Here is a 15,000-nt window from a genome sequence, read left to right on the forward strand (position 1 = left end):
GATGACAGCGGGCGTGCGTAAGAGGCTCGCCCGGGGATGAGGCAGCATCCCCGGGCGGCGGGCGAGAGGAGGCAGCCTCCCGCAAGCGGAACTTAGTTGTTGGAGGATGACAGCGGGCGTGCGTAAGAGGCTCGTCCGGGGATGAGGCAGCATCCCCGGGCGGCGGGCGGGAGGAGGCAGCCTCCCGCAGGTGGAACTTAGTCGTTGGAGGATGACAGCGGGCGTGCGTAAGAGGCTCGCCCGGGGATGAGGCAGCATCCCCGGGCGGCGGGCGGGAGGAGGCAGCCTCCCGCAAGCGGAACTTAGTTGTTGGAGGATGACAGCGGGCGTGCGTAAGAGGCTCGCCCGGGGATGAGGCAGCATCCCCGGGCGGCGGGCGGGAGGAGGCAGCCTCCCGCAGGTGGAACTTAGTCGTTGGAGGATGACAGCGGGCGTGCGTAAGAGGCTCGCCCGGGGATGCTGCCTCATCCCCGGGCGGCGGGCGGGAGGAGGCAGCCTCCCGCAAGTGGAACTTAGTTGTTGGAGGATGACAGCGGGCGTGCGTAATAGGCTCGCCCGGGGATGAGGCAGCATCCCCGGGCGGCGGGCGGGAGGAGGCAGCCTCCCGCAAGTGGAACTTAGTTGTTGGAGGATGACAGCGGGCGTGCGTAAGAGGCTCGTCCGGGGATGAGGCAGCATCCCCGGGCGGCGGGCGGGAGGAGGCAGCCTCCCGCAAGTGGAACTTAGTTGTTGGAGGATGACAGCGGGCGTGCGTAAGAGTCTCGTCCGGGGATGAGGCAGCATCCCCGGGCGGCGGGCGGGAGGAGGCAGCCTCCCGCAAGCGGAACTTAGTTGTTGGATGATGACAGCGGGCGTGCGTAAGAGGCTCGTCCGGGGATGAGGCAGCATCCCCGGGCGGCGGGCGGGAGGAGGCAGCCTCCCGCAAGCGGAACTTAGTCGTCGGAGGATGTCAGCGGGCGTGCGTAAGATAACGTATGTCCGCCTCTCGGTCACTCTGGCCGGGCGTGGGTGTGCGTCCGCGCCCGTCTTGTGAACCTCCAAGTGGAACTTAGTGATCGGAGGATGACACCGGGCGTGCGTAAGAGGCGCGTCCGGGGATGAGGCAGCATCCTCGGGCGTCAGCCGGGAGTAGGCAGCCTCCCCCAAGTGGAACGTAGCCTCCACTAAGTGGAACTCAGTCTCCGGAGGATGACAGCGGGCGTGCGTAAGAGGCGCGTCCGGGGATGAGGCAGCATCCTCGGACACCGGCCGGGAGCGCGCGGGCGCTGTGGAAGTAAGTACATCCGCTCCTGGTACCTAAAAATTCCTCCAGCGGCGGGCCCCGGGCCTAAACTTTCTCCGGGCCGCGCAACACGCACTTTCCGCCGGACACCGACGGAGGCAACGTCCCCCTCCTGCGGTGACAAAAAAAATCCACCCCTGGTACCTAAAAATTTCTCCAGCGGCGGGCCCCTGGCCTAAACTTTCTCCGGCCCGCGCAACACGCACTTTCCGTCGGACACGGACGGAGGCAACGTCCCCCTCCTGCGGTGACAAAAAAAATCCACCCCTGGTACCTAAAAATTTCTCCAGCGGCGGGCCCCTGGCCTAAATTTTCTCCGGCCCGCGCAACACGCACTTTGCGCCGGACGCCGGTCCCAAACCACCACCGCCGACCGCCACAAGGCGACAGCCACCATCCCCAAGCGCCATCCCCGACCGCCACAAGGCGACCGCCACAAGGCGACCGCCACAAGGCGACAGCCACCATCCCCAAGCGCCATCCCCGACCGCCACAAGGCGACCGCCACCAGCCGACCGCCACAAGGCGACAGCCACCATCCCCAAGCGCCATCCCCAAGCGCCACCCCCGACCGCCACCAGCCGACCGCCACCAGCCGACCGCCACCAGCCGACCGCCACCAGCCGACAGCCACCATCCCCAAGCGCCACCCCCGACCGCCGCCCCCCGACCGCCACAAGGCGACCGCCACCAGCCGACCGCCACAAGGCGACAGCCACCATCCCCAAGCGCCACCCCCGACCGCCACCCCCCGACCGCCACCAGCCGACCGCCACCAGCCGACCGCCACCAGCCGACCGCCACAAGGCGACAGCCACCATCCCCAAGCGCCATCCCCGACCGCCACCCCCCGACCGCCACAAGGCGACAGCCACCATCCCCAAGCGCCATCCCCGACCGCCACCCCCCGACCGCCACCAGCCGACCGCCACCAGCCGACCGCCACAAGGCGACAGCCACCATCCCCAAGCGCCATCCCCGACCGCCACAAGGCGACCGCCACAAGGCGACCGCCACCAGCCGACCGCCACAAGGCGACAGCCACCATCCCCAAGCGCCATCCCCGACCGCCACAAGGCGACCGCCACAAGGCGACCGCCACCAGCCGACCGCCACAAGGCGACAGCCACCATCCCCAAGCGCCATCCCCGACCGCCACCCCCCGACCGCCACCAGCCGACCGCCACCAGCCGACAGCCACCATCCCCAAGCGCCATCCCCAAGCGCCACCCCCGACCGCCACCAGCCGACCGCCACCAGCCGACCGCCACCAGCCGACCGCCACCAGCCGACAGCCACCATCCCCAAGCGCCATCCCCAAGCGCCACCCCCGACCGCCACCAGCCGACAGCCACCAGCCGACCGCCACCAGCCGACCGCCACCGGCCGTTCGCGGTGTGCGCCGCCGTTCCCCAAGCACCCTCCGGGACGAAGCCGGAGCCAGAGAATAGCAGCGGTGGTGCGTAAAAGCTGCGGCCGGGCCTCGCGGAAGGTCCCCGGGCGGCGAGCTGCGGAGCCCCGGCCTCCAGCTTCCACCAGGTAATAGGACCGGGCGCGCGTAAAAGCTGCGGCCGGGCCTCGCGGAAGGTCCTCGGGCATCCAGCGAGATCACACGGCCCCCACCGGAGGCGGCTAGCGCCTCCGTAGAGTAGTACCGGCCCGTGGAAGCGGCCGCCCGTCAGCCTGCGTTGCCGCTGGTCGAAAAATGCACTAAGTGCCAAACCCCATTCATTTACAACGGCGTGTCCGCCAGAGGGCGCACTTCCCCCGGCGGACCAGCCGGCGGGGCTCGTTAGAGAGTGTATCCGCCTGGCAGTGCCTCCTGGACGGCCTGTATTCCGGACCGCGACCGCTAACTTACGGGAGCCTAAACGGCCCGCGGACCAGCCGGCGGGTCCTCCGTGAAAGCCTATCCGCCTGGCGGTGCCTCCTGGCCGGCCTGGATTCCGGACCGCGACCGCTCACTCGCGGGACCCTAAACGGCCCGCGGACCAGCCGGCGGGTCCTCCGTGAAAGCCTATCCGCCTGGCGGTGCCTCCTGGCCGGCCTGGATTCCGGACCGCCACCGCTCACTCGCGGGACCCTAAACGGCCCGCGGACCAGCCGGCGGCTCCTCCGTGAAAGCCTATCCGCCTGGCGGTGCCTCCTGGCCGGCCTGGATTCCGGACCGCCACCGCTCACTCGCGGGACCCTAATCGGCCCGCGGACCAGCCGGCGGATCCTCCGTGAAAGCCTATCCGCCTTCGCCGGTTCCCCGGCCGGCCACGGGTGGCGAGAATCCGGCCTCCTCGCCCGGAGCGCGCTTCGACTTGGGCGAAAAATGCACCAAGTGCCAAACCCCATTCATTTACAACGGCGTGTCCGCCAGAGGGCGCACTTCCTCCGGCCGGCGGGGCTCGTTAGAGAGCGCGTCCGCCTTGGCCGGTTCCCCGGCCGGCCACGGGTGGCGAGAATCCGGCCTCCTCGCCCGGAGCGCGCTTCGACTTGGGCGAAAAATGCACTAAGTGCCAAACCCCATTCATTTACAACGGCGTGTCCGCCAGAGGGCGCACTTCCTCCGGCCGGCGGGGCTCGTTAGAGAGCGCGTCCGCTTTCGCCGGTTCCCCGGTCGGCCGCGAACGGCGAAAAGCCGGCCTCTTCCCCCGGAGCCCGGTGGGCGAATTTTTTTTTTTTTTTTTTTTTTCAAAGTGCCAACGGCTCTCGCGCCGCGCTGCGTCCGCCTTCGCCGGTTCCCCGGTCGGCCCGAACGAGCGAAAATTCGGCCTCTTGCCCCGGAGCCCGGTCGGCGAATTATTTATTTATTTATTTATTTATTTTTCCAAAGTGCCAACGGCTCTCGCGCCGCGATGCGTCCGCCTTCGCCGGTTCCCCGGTCGGCCACGAACGGCCAAAAATCGGCCTCTCCCCCCGGAGCCCGGTCGGCGAATTATTATTTATTTATTTATTTATTTATTTATTTTTCCAAAGTGCCAACGGCTCTCGCGCCGCGATGCGTCCGCCTTCGCCGGTTCCCCGGTCGGCCACGAAGTATTGCGCATGATTATACGCGATGTTAATATTTATTTAATTATTAAATAAATACATACATGTGTTTATTAATGATATACGCGATGTTAATATTTATTTAATTATTACCTATATTATGAATAAACTAACGGTGATTTTACACGATTTGACTACATACGTGACCGTGATATAGTGCCGAGGGCTCCCGCGCCGTCACGCGTCCGCCTTGGCACGGGTCGCCCGCGGCAGCGAGCGTTCGGCTCGCGGGGGTCCGCGGGGTGTTATTAGGGAGTGCGGCAGCCGTGCCGAGGCTCCGGCCGGCCGCCGGAAGTCCCGCGGGGGAGCGTCGGAGCTCCGCGAGGCCGGCCGGGGAGCCTCTTAGTCATCGCCCGCGCTCGCGGTGGTCCCGGTCGCTTAAAGTGCCACGGGAGGCGTAGCGATGCGAGTGAGTGTGCGCAAAGTGCGAGAGGCGGTGCATTTACGCGCCGTGTCCGCGAGAGGGAGGCAATTCCCCGTTGCGACCTCCGGGAGATCAGCGGGCCGCCGAAAAGGCTCGGCCGGGGTGCCTGGAGCCTCCTCGGGCGTCGAGTTAGGAGGGGGGCGCGCGGAGAACCGGCTGGATGTCCCCTGGAAGCTCAGCGGGCCGTGGGAAAGGCTTGGCCGGGGTGCCGGAAGCCTCGGCCGGCTTAAAAGTGAGGAGGAAAGCGCGCGGAGAACCGGCCGGAGGTCCCCTGGAAGCTCAGCGGGCCGTGGAGAAAGCTTAGCCGGGGTGCCTGGAGCCTCGGCCGGCTTAAAATGTGAGGAGGAAAGCGCGCGGAGAACCGGCCGGAGGTCCCCTGGAAGCTCAGCGGGACGTGGGAAACGCTTGGCCGGGGTGCCGGAAGCCTCGGCCGGCTTAAAAGTGAGGAGGAAAGCGCGCGGAGAACCGGCCGGAGGTCCCCTGGAAGCTCAGCGGGCCGTGGGAAACGCTTGGCCGGGGTGCCGGGAGCCTCGGCCGGCTTAAAACGTGAGGAGGAAAGCACCGGGAGAACCGGCTGGAGGTCTTCTGGAAGCTCAGCGGGCCGCCGAAAACGCGTAGCCGAGGTGCCGGGAGCCTCCTCGGGCGTCAAAAGTGAGGAGCGACGCACCCCCGAGAACCGCCCGGGTCCTCCAGCCACCGTTGAAAAAGACGTCGAGTCAGGCTACCTTAAGAGAGTCACAGTTACTCCCGCCGTTTACCCGCGCGGAGCGTCATCGCCTCCGCGAACCGTCAAAAATAAATAAATTCATAAATAAATAAATGTCAAGTGAGCCTACCTTAAGAGAGTCACAGTTACTCCCGCCGTTTACCCGCGCGGAGCGTCATCGCCTCCGCGAACCGTCAAAAATAAATAAATACATAAATAAATAGATGTCAAGTGAGCCTACCTTAAGAGAGTCACAGTTACTCCCGCCGTTTACCCGCGCGGAGCGTCATCGCCTCCGCGAACCGTCAAAAATAAATAAATACATAAATAAATAGATGTCAAGTGAGCCTACCTTAAGAGAGTCACAGTTACTCCCGCCGTTTACCCGCGCGGAGCGTCATCGCCTCCGCGAACCGTCAAAAATAAATAAATACATAAATAAATAGATGTCAAGTGAGCCTACCTTAAGAGAGTCACAGTTACTCCCGCCGTTTACCCGCGCGGAGCGTCATCGCCTCCGCGAACCGTCAAAAATAAATAAATACATAAATAAATAGATGTCAAGTGAGCCTACCTTAAGAGAGTCACAGTTACTCCCGCCGTTTACCCGCGCGGAGCGTCATCGCCTCCGCGAACCGTCAAAAATAAATAAATACATAAATAAATAGATGTCAAGTGAGCCTACCTTAAGAGAGTCACAGTTACTCCCGCCGTTTACCCGCGCGGAGCGTCATCGCCTCCGCGAACCGTCAAAAATAAATAAATACATAAATAAATAGATGTCAAGTGAGCCTACCTTAAGAGAGTCACAGTTACTCCCGCCGTTTACCCGCGCGGAGCGTCATCGCCTCCGCGAACCGTCAAAAATAAATAAATACATAAATAAATAGATGTCAAGTGAGCCTACCTTAAGAGAGTCACAGTTACTCCCGCCGTTTACCCGCGCGGAGCGTCATCGCCTCCGCGAACCGTCAAAAATAAATAAATACATGAATAAATAGTCAAGTGAGCCTACCTTAAGAGAGTCGTAGTTACTCCCGCCGTTCGGACCGCTTAAAGTGCCACGGGAGGCGTAGCAATGCGAGTGAGTGTGCGCCAAGTGCGAGAGGCGGTGTATTTACTCGCCGTGTCCGCGAGAGGGAGGTAACTCCCCGTTGCGACCTCCGGGAGAGCAACGGGCCGCCGAAAACGCTCAGCCGAGGTGCTGGAAGCCTCGGCCGGCTCTCAAAGCGAGGCGCGAGGCACCGGGAGAACCGGCTGGAGGTACCCTGGAAGCTCAGCGGGCCGTGGGAAACGCTCAGCCGAGGTGCTGGAAGCCTCGGCCGGCTCACAAAGCGAGGCGCGAGGCACCGGGAGAACCGGCTGGAGGTCCCCTGGAAGCTCAGCGGGCCGTGGGAAACGCTCAGCCGAGGTGCTGGAAGCCTCGGCCGGCTCACAAAGCGAGGCGCGAGGCACCGGGAGAACCGGCCGGAGGTCCCCTGGAAGCTCAGCGGGCCGTGGAGAAAGCTTAGCCGGGGTGCCGGAAGCCTCGGCCGGCTTAAAATGTGAGGAGGAAACCGGCTGGACGTCTTCTGGAAGATCAGCGGGCCGTGGAAAATGCTAAGCCGAGGTGCTGGTTGTCGAATAAGGCTCCGCCATCTCGTAGAAGGTGCTAATAAAGTTCATATCCGCTCGGCTGGAGGTAATTGGCCCGCGGACCGGCCGGCGGGACCTCCGTGACAGCCTACCCGCCTGGCGGTGCCTCCTGGCCGGCGTGCATTCCGGGCCGCGACCGCTAACTTACGGGACCATAAATGGCCCGCGGACCAGCTGGCGGGACCTCCGTGACCGCCTATCCGCCTGGCGGTGCCTCCTGGCCGGCCTGGATTCCGGACCGCGACCGCTCACTCGCGGGACCCTAAATGGCCCGCGGACCAGCCGGCGGGACCTCCGTGACAGCCTATCCGCCTCCCGGTGGCTGCTGGCCGGCGCGGATTCCGGGCCGCGACCGCTAACTTACGGGACCCCAATTGGCCCGCGGACCAGCCGGCGGGACCCCCGTGACCGCCTATCCGCCTTGGCCGGTTCCCCGGCCGGCCACGGATGGCGAGAATCCGGCCTCCTCGCCCGGAGCGCTCGTCGGCTTCGGCGAAAAATGCACTAAGTGCCAAACCCCATTCATTTACAATGGCGTGTCCGCCAGAGGGCGCAGTTCCCCCCGCGGACCGGCCGGCGGGACCTCCGTGACAGCCTATCCGCCTGGCGGTGGCTGCGGGCCGGCGCGGATTCCGGGCCGCGACCGCTAACTTACGGGACCCCGATTGGCCCGCGGACCAGCCGGCGGGACCTCCGTGACCGCCTATCCGCCTGCGCTGGTTCCCCGGCCGGCGCGAATTCCGGGCCGCGACCGCTAACTTACGGGACCCCGATTGGCCCGCGGACCAGCCGGCGGGACCTCCGTGACCGCCTATCCGCCTGCGCTGGTTCCCCGGCCGGCGCGAATTCCGGGCCGCGACCGCTAACTTACGGGACCCCGATTGGCCCGCGGACCAGCCGGCGGGACCTCCGTGACCGCCTATCCGCCTGCGCTGGTTCCCCGGCCGGCGCGAATTCCGGGCCGCGACCGCTAACTTACGGGACCCCGATTGGCCCGCGGACCAGCCGGCGGGACCTCCGTGACCGCCTATCCGCCTGCGCTGGTTCCCCGGCCGGCGCGAATTCCGGGCCGCGACCGCTAACTTACGGGACCCCGATTGGCCCGCGGACCAGCCGGCGGGACCTCCGTGACCGCCTATCCGCCTGCGCTGGTTCCCCGGCCGGCGCGAATTCCGGGCCGCGACCGCTAACTTACGGGACCCCGATTGGCCCGCGGACCAGCCGGCGGGACCTCCGTGACCGCCTATCCGCCTGCGCTGGTTCCCCGGCCGGCGCGAATTCCGGGCCGCGACCGCTAACTTACGGGACCCCAATTGGCCCGCGGACCAGCCGGCGGGACCTCCGTGACCGCCTATCCGCCTCCGCTGGTTCCCCGCTCGGCGTGGATTCCGGACCGCGACCGCTAAATTACGGGACCCAAATTGGCCCGCGGACCAGCCGGCGGGACCTCCGTGACCGCCTATCCGCCTTCGCTGGTTCCCCGGTCGGCCACAGATGACGAATATTCGGCCTCTCGCTCTGGAAGTCCTGCCGACTTAGCCGAAAATTTTCTAAGTGCCATCGGCTCTCGCTCGGAAAAGTGTCCGCCTCGTCTGGTTCCCCAGCTCGGCCTCAGAATTCGAAAATTCGGCCTCTCTGAGGTACCAGGGGTAGGCTTTATGTACTTGGTCCCCCCAGTTAGTGTACTCATCACTTTACCCCCCTTTCGCAAAATATAGTCGGCACGTATGTGCAGAACTGTTTATTTTCATTTTAAAAATTTTCTAAGTGCCAGCGGAAGCTGTCACACGAACTGTCCGAGCTACCACGGTGCCCATCCCGGGCAGTGACGGCAAAAGGCCGATGTGTGTTTGATGGAAGTCTGAATAATTTCTAAGTGCCAACGGCTCAACCGCCGTAAAGTGTCCGCCTCGGCTGGTTCTCCCGGTCGGCCCGAACGAGCGAAAATTCGGCCTCTTCCCCTGGAGGTCCGGAACATTTTGGCGAATATTTTCAAAGTGCCAACGGCTGTTCCGCCGTAACGTGTCCGACCCGGCTGGTTCCTCCGGTCGGCCCGAACGAGCGAAAATTCGGCCTCTTCCCCTGGAGGTCCGGACGACTTTGGCGAATATTTTCTAAGTGCGAACGGCTGTTGCGCCGTAACGTGTCCGACCCGGCTGGTTCCTCCGGTCGGCCTGAACGAGCGAAAATTCGGCCTCTTCCCCTGGAGGTCCGGACGACTTTGGCGAATATTTTCAAAGTGCCAACGGCTGTTGGGCCGTAAAGTGTCCGACCCGGCTGGTTCCTCCGGTCGGCCCGAACGAGCGAAAATTCGGCCTCTTCCCCTGGAGGTCCGGAACATTTTGGCGAATATTTTCAAAGTGCCAACGGCTGTTGCGCCGTAACGTGTCCGACCCGGCCGGTTCCTCCGGTCGGCCCGAACGAGCGAAAATTCGGCCTCTTCCCCTGGAGGTCCGGAACATTTTGGCGAATATTTTCAAAGTGCCAACGGCCGTTCCGCCGTAAAGTGTCCGACCCGGCTGGTTCCTCCGGTCGGCCCGAACGAGCGAAAATTCGGCCTCTTCCCCTGGAGGTCCGGACGACTTTGGCGAATATTTTCAAAGTGCCAACGGCTGTTGGGCCGTAAAGTGTCCGACCCGGCTGGTTCCTCCGGTCGGCCCGAACGAGCGAAAATTCGGCCTCTTAACCCTGGAGGTCCGTTCAAGTTTAACGAATAATTTCTAAGTGCTAACGGCTGTTGCGCCGTAACGTGTCCGACCCGGCCGGTTCCTCCGGTCGGCCCGAACGAGCGAAAATACGGCCTCTTCCCCTGGAGGTCCGGAACATTTTGGCGAATATTTTCAAAGTGCCAACGGCTGTTGCGCCGTAACGTGTCCGACCCGGCTGGTTCCTCCGGTCGGCCCGAACGAGCGAAAATTCGGCCTCTTCCCCTGGAGGTCCGTTCAAGATTAACGAATATTTTCTAAGTGCCAACGGCTCTTGCGCCGAAAAGCGTCCGCCTCGGCTGGTTCCCGCGGTCGGACACAAAATGTGTCAATTCGGCCTCTCTGAGGTACCAGGGGTGGGCTTTATGTACTTGGTCCCCCCACTTAGTGTACTCATCACTTTACCCCCATTTCGCAAAATATAGTCGGCACGTATGTGCAGAACTGTTTATTTTCATTTTAAAAATTGTCTAAGTGCCAGCGGAAGCTGTCACGCGAACTGTCCGAGCTACCACGGTGCCCATCCCGGGCAGTGACGGCAAAAGGCCGATGTGTGTTTGATGGAAGTCTGAATAATTTCTAAGTGCCAACGGCTCAACCGCCGTAAAGTGTCCGCCTCGGCTGGTTCTCCCGGTCGGCCCGAACGAGCGAAAATTCGGCCTCTTCCCCTGGAGGTCCGGAACATTTTGGCGAATATTTCCTAAGTGCCAACGGCTGCTCCGCCGTAAAGTGTCCGCCTCGGCTGGTTCCCCCGGTCGGCCAGAACAAGTGAAAATTCGGCCTCTTCCCCTGGAGGTCCGGAACATTTTGGCGAATATTTCCTAAGTGCCAACGGCTGCTCCGCCGTAAAGTGTCCGCCTCGGCCGGTTCACCCGGTCGGCCAGAACAAGTGAAAATTTGGCCTCTTCCCCTGGAGGTCCGGAACATTTTGGCGAATATTTCCTAAGTGCCAACGGCTGCTCCGCCGTAAAGTGTCCGCCTCGGCCGGTTCACCCGGTCGGCCAGAACAAGTGAAAATTTGGCCTCTTCCCCTGGAGGTCCGGAACATTTTGGCGAATATTTCCTAAGTGCCAACGGCTGCTCCGCCGTAAAGTGTCCGACTCGGCTGGTTCCCCCGGTCGGCCAGAACAAGTGAAAAATCGGCCTCTTCCCCTGGAAGTCCGGCCGAGTTAAGGCAAATATTTCCTAAGTGCCAACGGCTGCTCAGCCTTAAAGTGTCCGACTCGGCTGGTTCCCGATGTCGGCCAGAACAAGTGAAAATCCGGCCTCTTCCCCTGGAAGTCCGGCCGAGTTAAGGCAAATATTTCCTAAGTGCCAACGGCTGCTCAGCCTTTAAGTGTCCGACTCGGCTGGTTCCCGATGTTGGCCAGAACAAGTGAAAATCCGGCCTCTTCCCCTGGAAGTCCGGCCGAGTTAAGGCAAATATTTCCTAAGTGCCAAGGGCTGCTCAGCCTTAAAGGGCCCGACTCGTCTGGTTCCCGATGTCGGCCAGAACAAGTGACAATTCGGCCTCTTCCCCTGGAGGTCTTTTCAAGTTTAACGAATATTTTCTAAGTGCCGACGGCTGCTCCGCCTTAAAGCGTCCGACTCGGCTGGTTCCCGATGTCGGCCAGAACAAGTGACAATTCGGCCTCTTCCCCTGGAGGTCCTTTCAAGTTTAACGAATATTTTCTAAGTGCCAACGGCTGCTCCGCCTTAAAGCGTCCGACTCGGCTGGTTCCCGATGTCGGCCAGAACAGGTGAAAATTCGGCCTCTTCCCCTGGAGGTCCGTTCAAGTTTGGCGAATATTTTCTAAGTGCCAACGGCTGCTCCGCCTTAAAGTGTCCGACTCGGCTGGTTCCCGATGTCGGGCAGAACAAGTGACAATTCGGCCTCTTCCCCTGGAAGTCCGGCCGAGTTTGGCGAATATTTTCTAAGTGCCAACGGCTGCTCCGCCGTAAAGAGTCCGACTCGGCTGGTTCCCGATGTCGGCCAGAACAAGTGACAATTCGGCCTCTTCCCCTGGAGGTCCTTTGAAGTTTAGCGAATATTTTCTAAGTTCCAACGGCTCTTGCGCCGAAAAGCGTCCGACTCGGCTGGTTCCCGATGTCGGCCAGAACAGGTGAAAATTCGGCCTCTTCCCCTGGAGGTCCGTTCAAGTTTGGCGAATATTTTCTAAGTGCCAACGGCTGCTCCGCCTTAAAGTGTCCGACTCGGCTGGTTCCCGATGTCGGGCAGAACAAGTGACAATTCGGCCTCTTCCCCTGGAAGTCCGGCCGAGTTTGGCGAATATTTTCTAAGTGCCAACGGCTGCTCCGCCGTAAAGAGTCCGACTCGGCTGGTTCCCGATGTCGGCCAGAAAAAGTGACAATTCGGCCTCTTCCCCTGGAGGTCCTTTGAAGTTTAGCGAATATTTTCTAAGTGCCAACGGCTCTTGCGCCGAAAAGCGTCCGCCTCGGCTGGTTCCCGCGGTCGGCCGTAATAGGCGAAAATTCGGCCTCTTCCCCTGGAGCGACCTCCAAATTTGGGCGAAATTTTTCTAAGTGCCTAAAGGTACCAGGGGTTTGGGTACCAGGGGTGCAGTACGAACTGGTCTTTTGTCAACCCATGTACTTTTTCTAGAGTACATGGGTTGGTCCCCCCACTTAGTGTACTCATCACTTTACCCCCCTTTCGCAAAATATAGTCAGAACGAGCATGGGGGACGCAATTGTTTTCCATGCAAATCAATTGGGCCTGGTCCGAGCGCTGGTAACGGCCGCCAGCAAGCGTCCCCTGCTCGGATAGCAGAACTGAAGAAGGCACGGCACTTCCAGAGAGAGAGAGAAAATTTTCTAAGTGCCACATTTCTCAAAAATTTTCAAAGTGCCACATTTCTCAAAAATTTTCAAAGTGCCACATTTCTCAAAAATTTTCAAAGTGCCACATCTCTCAAAAATGTTCAAAGTGCCACATCTCTGAAAAACTTTCTAAGTGCCACATCTCTGAAAAACTTTCTAAGTGCCACATCTCTGAAAAACTTTCTAAGTGCCACATCTCTGAAAAATTTTCTAAGTGCCACAGCACGGCTGTGAAATATTCAAAGTCCTACAGGCATTGGCAGAATCCGCGGACGGCCGTCTGCTCCCGGCGGCCGCCGCGAAGCTACTACCCCCTCCCGGGGACGGCTGTCTGCTCCCGGCAGCCGTCCTTACCCCCCTCCCCCGTTTGCACCGCCTGAAGTTAGACCCGCCTTGGTAGGGCCCCCACCGGCCCCGGCTCGCCGGCGTTGGGTGGACGGTTCCTGCCCACTTGCGGGTCCCGGTCGCTTGGCAACCGACCGGGGAGGACCAGCCGCCTCCTTAAACACAGGCTGGAAGGGAAATCCGATCAAGCTACGGAGGACCGGCCGCCTCCTTAAACACAGGCCGGAAGGGAAATCCGATCAAGCTACGGAGGACCGGTCGCCTCCCTAAACACAGGCCGGGCAAAAATCTGCGAATGGGCCCGTCAAGGGTAGTGGGTCATCCAAGGAGGGAGGTACCGGCCGCCTCCTTAAACACAGGCCGGGCAAAAATCTGCGAATGGCCCGTCAAGGGTAGAAGGTCATCCAAGGAGGGAGGTACCGGCCGCCTCCTTAAACACAGGCCGGGCAAAAATCTGCGAATGGCCCGTCAAGGGTAGAAGGTCATCCAAGGAGGGAGGTACCGGCCGCCTCCTTAAACACAGGCCGGGCAAAAATCTGCGAATGGCCCGTCAAGGGTTGTTGGTCATCCAAGGAGGGAGGTACCGGCCGCCTCCTTAAACACAGGCCGGGCAAAAATCTGCGAACGGCCCGTCAAGGGTTCTGTCTCATCCAAGAAAGGGGTACCGGCCGCCTCAGAGGCCGGAGCGAAGGGGGCGAAAGGCTGTCGATGGGGAAGGATCGGGGCCACGGCTAATCTAGCGATGCCCGCGTCGGGCGGTCACTCCGACGAATGAGCGGGGCCGAATCCGGCGCGAGGCGGCCTTCAGGCACGTGGTTCGAGACGACCTCACCCGGCTCTAGCCCGGAGCGAAAAAAACACTCTTATAACCTGACCGACATGCGCCCATGACCCGCCTTGGTAGGGCCCCCACCGGCCCCGGCTACCGCCGGCGTTGGGTGGACGGTTCCTCCCCACTTGCGGGTCGCACTCCAGCGCTAGGCCGCCGCGCGAGCGCGCGCCCCGCGCCGCCCGCGCAGGCCTAGCGCGAACCGTACGGCAGCGAAACCGAGACGCCCCGGCTCAACCTCACCCAGAGGCCATCCACGGAGGCCGAGCGCGCGATCCGACTTGCGGCACGCCACGTGGGCGTCCGCCGGCCGCGCCGGTCGACCGCGAAACCGATTTCTCAAAGACCAAGCCCGAGTCCCAACCTCCGCACATATCCGCACACGCCTTCCCGACCACCGCGAAGCGGGAGGCGTCTATCGTGGCCGCCGGGGCGTATGACCCCTCCGCGTGAGGCGTGCGGGCTCGGGGGGGCCGCAACGACCGAGTCTGACTCGGACGGGGCGCAGCTTCCCTCCCGGTCGCAGCATCAGCGCCGAACGCGCGACGTCACCAGCCCCCCGGAACGGTTCGTCGGGAGCGCGGCAATGGCCCACATCTCACCTCGCCAGCCGGCCGCAGCGGGCCGCGCCGAACCGAGTCTGACTCGGGGTGCGCACAGTCCCGTCTGGGTCACGGAGGCGACGAGCTGTGACCGCCACCGTCGCCCCTTCGTCCTTCCGGATCCCCCCAGCGCCGGCAAAACTCCGCATCCTGGCCGCATCGCGTGACCGGGCGGGCCGCAACGACCGAGTCTGACTCGGACGGGGCGCAGCTTCCCGCCTCGGGCCATCGCAAAGCGTGCCTCGCGCGGGCAAAGTCGCCGGCGCAGCGCCGCGCCCCTCGACAAGAGCGAGCCTCAGCCGGGCTGCGACGACCGAGTCTGACTCGGACGGAGCGCAGCTTCCCGCCTGGGTTACCGCTAGTCGCCGGGCCGACGGCGCCCATCCCCGGACCCCGCCGTTCCCTCGCGGTTTATCCTAAGCCGCCTGCCTTAGCCCAACCGACGTGCCAACCCCCCCGTTGCCGAGTTCGCTCTTCCCGAGCCGCGTCCCCCCGACAATTCCGTCCGTGACCGTCCCGCCCCGCGGCGATCCGCTCTGCCCCAGCAGCCGGCGAGTCAGCGTCCTACGGGTCTGATCTGGCCGCAGTCCGAGCTCCGGGCAGGCACAGC

The sequence above is a fragment of the Syngnathus scovelli genome, unplaced genomic scaffold (assembly GCF_024217435.2).
Source record: "Syngnathus scovelli strain Florida unplaced genomic scaffold, RoL_Ssco_1.2 HiC_scaffold_281, whole genome shotgun sequence".
NCBI classification, from domain to species: Eukaryota; Metazoa; Chordata; class Actinopteri; order Syngnathiformes; family Syngnathidae; genus Syngnathus; species Syngnathus scovelli.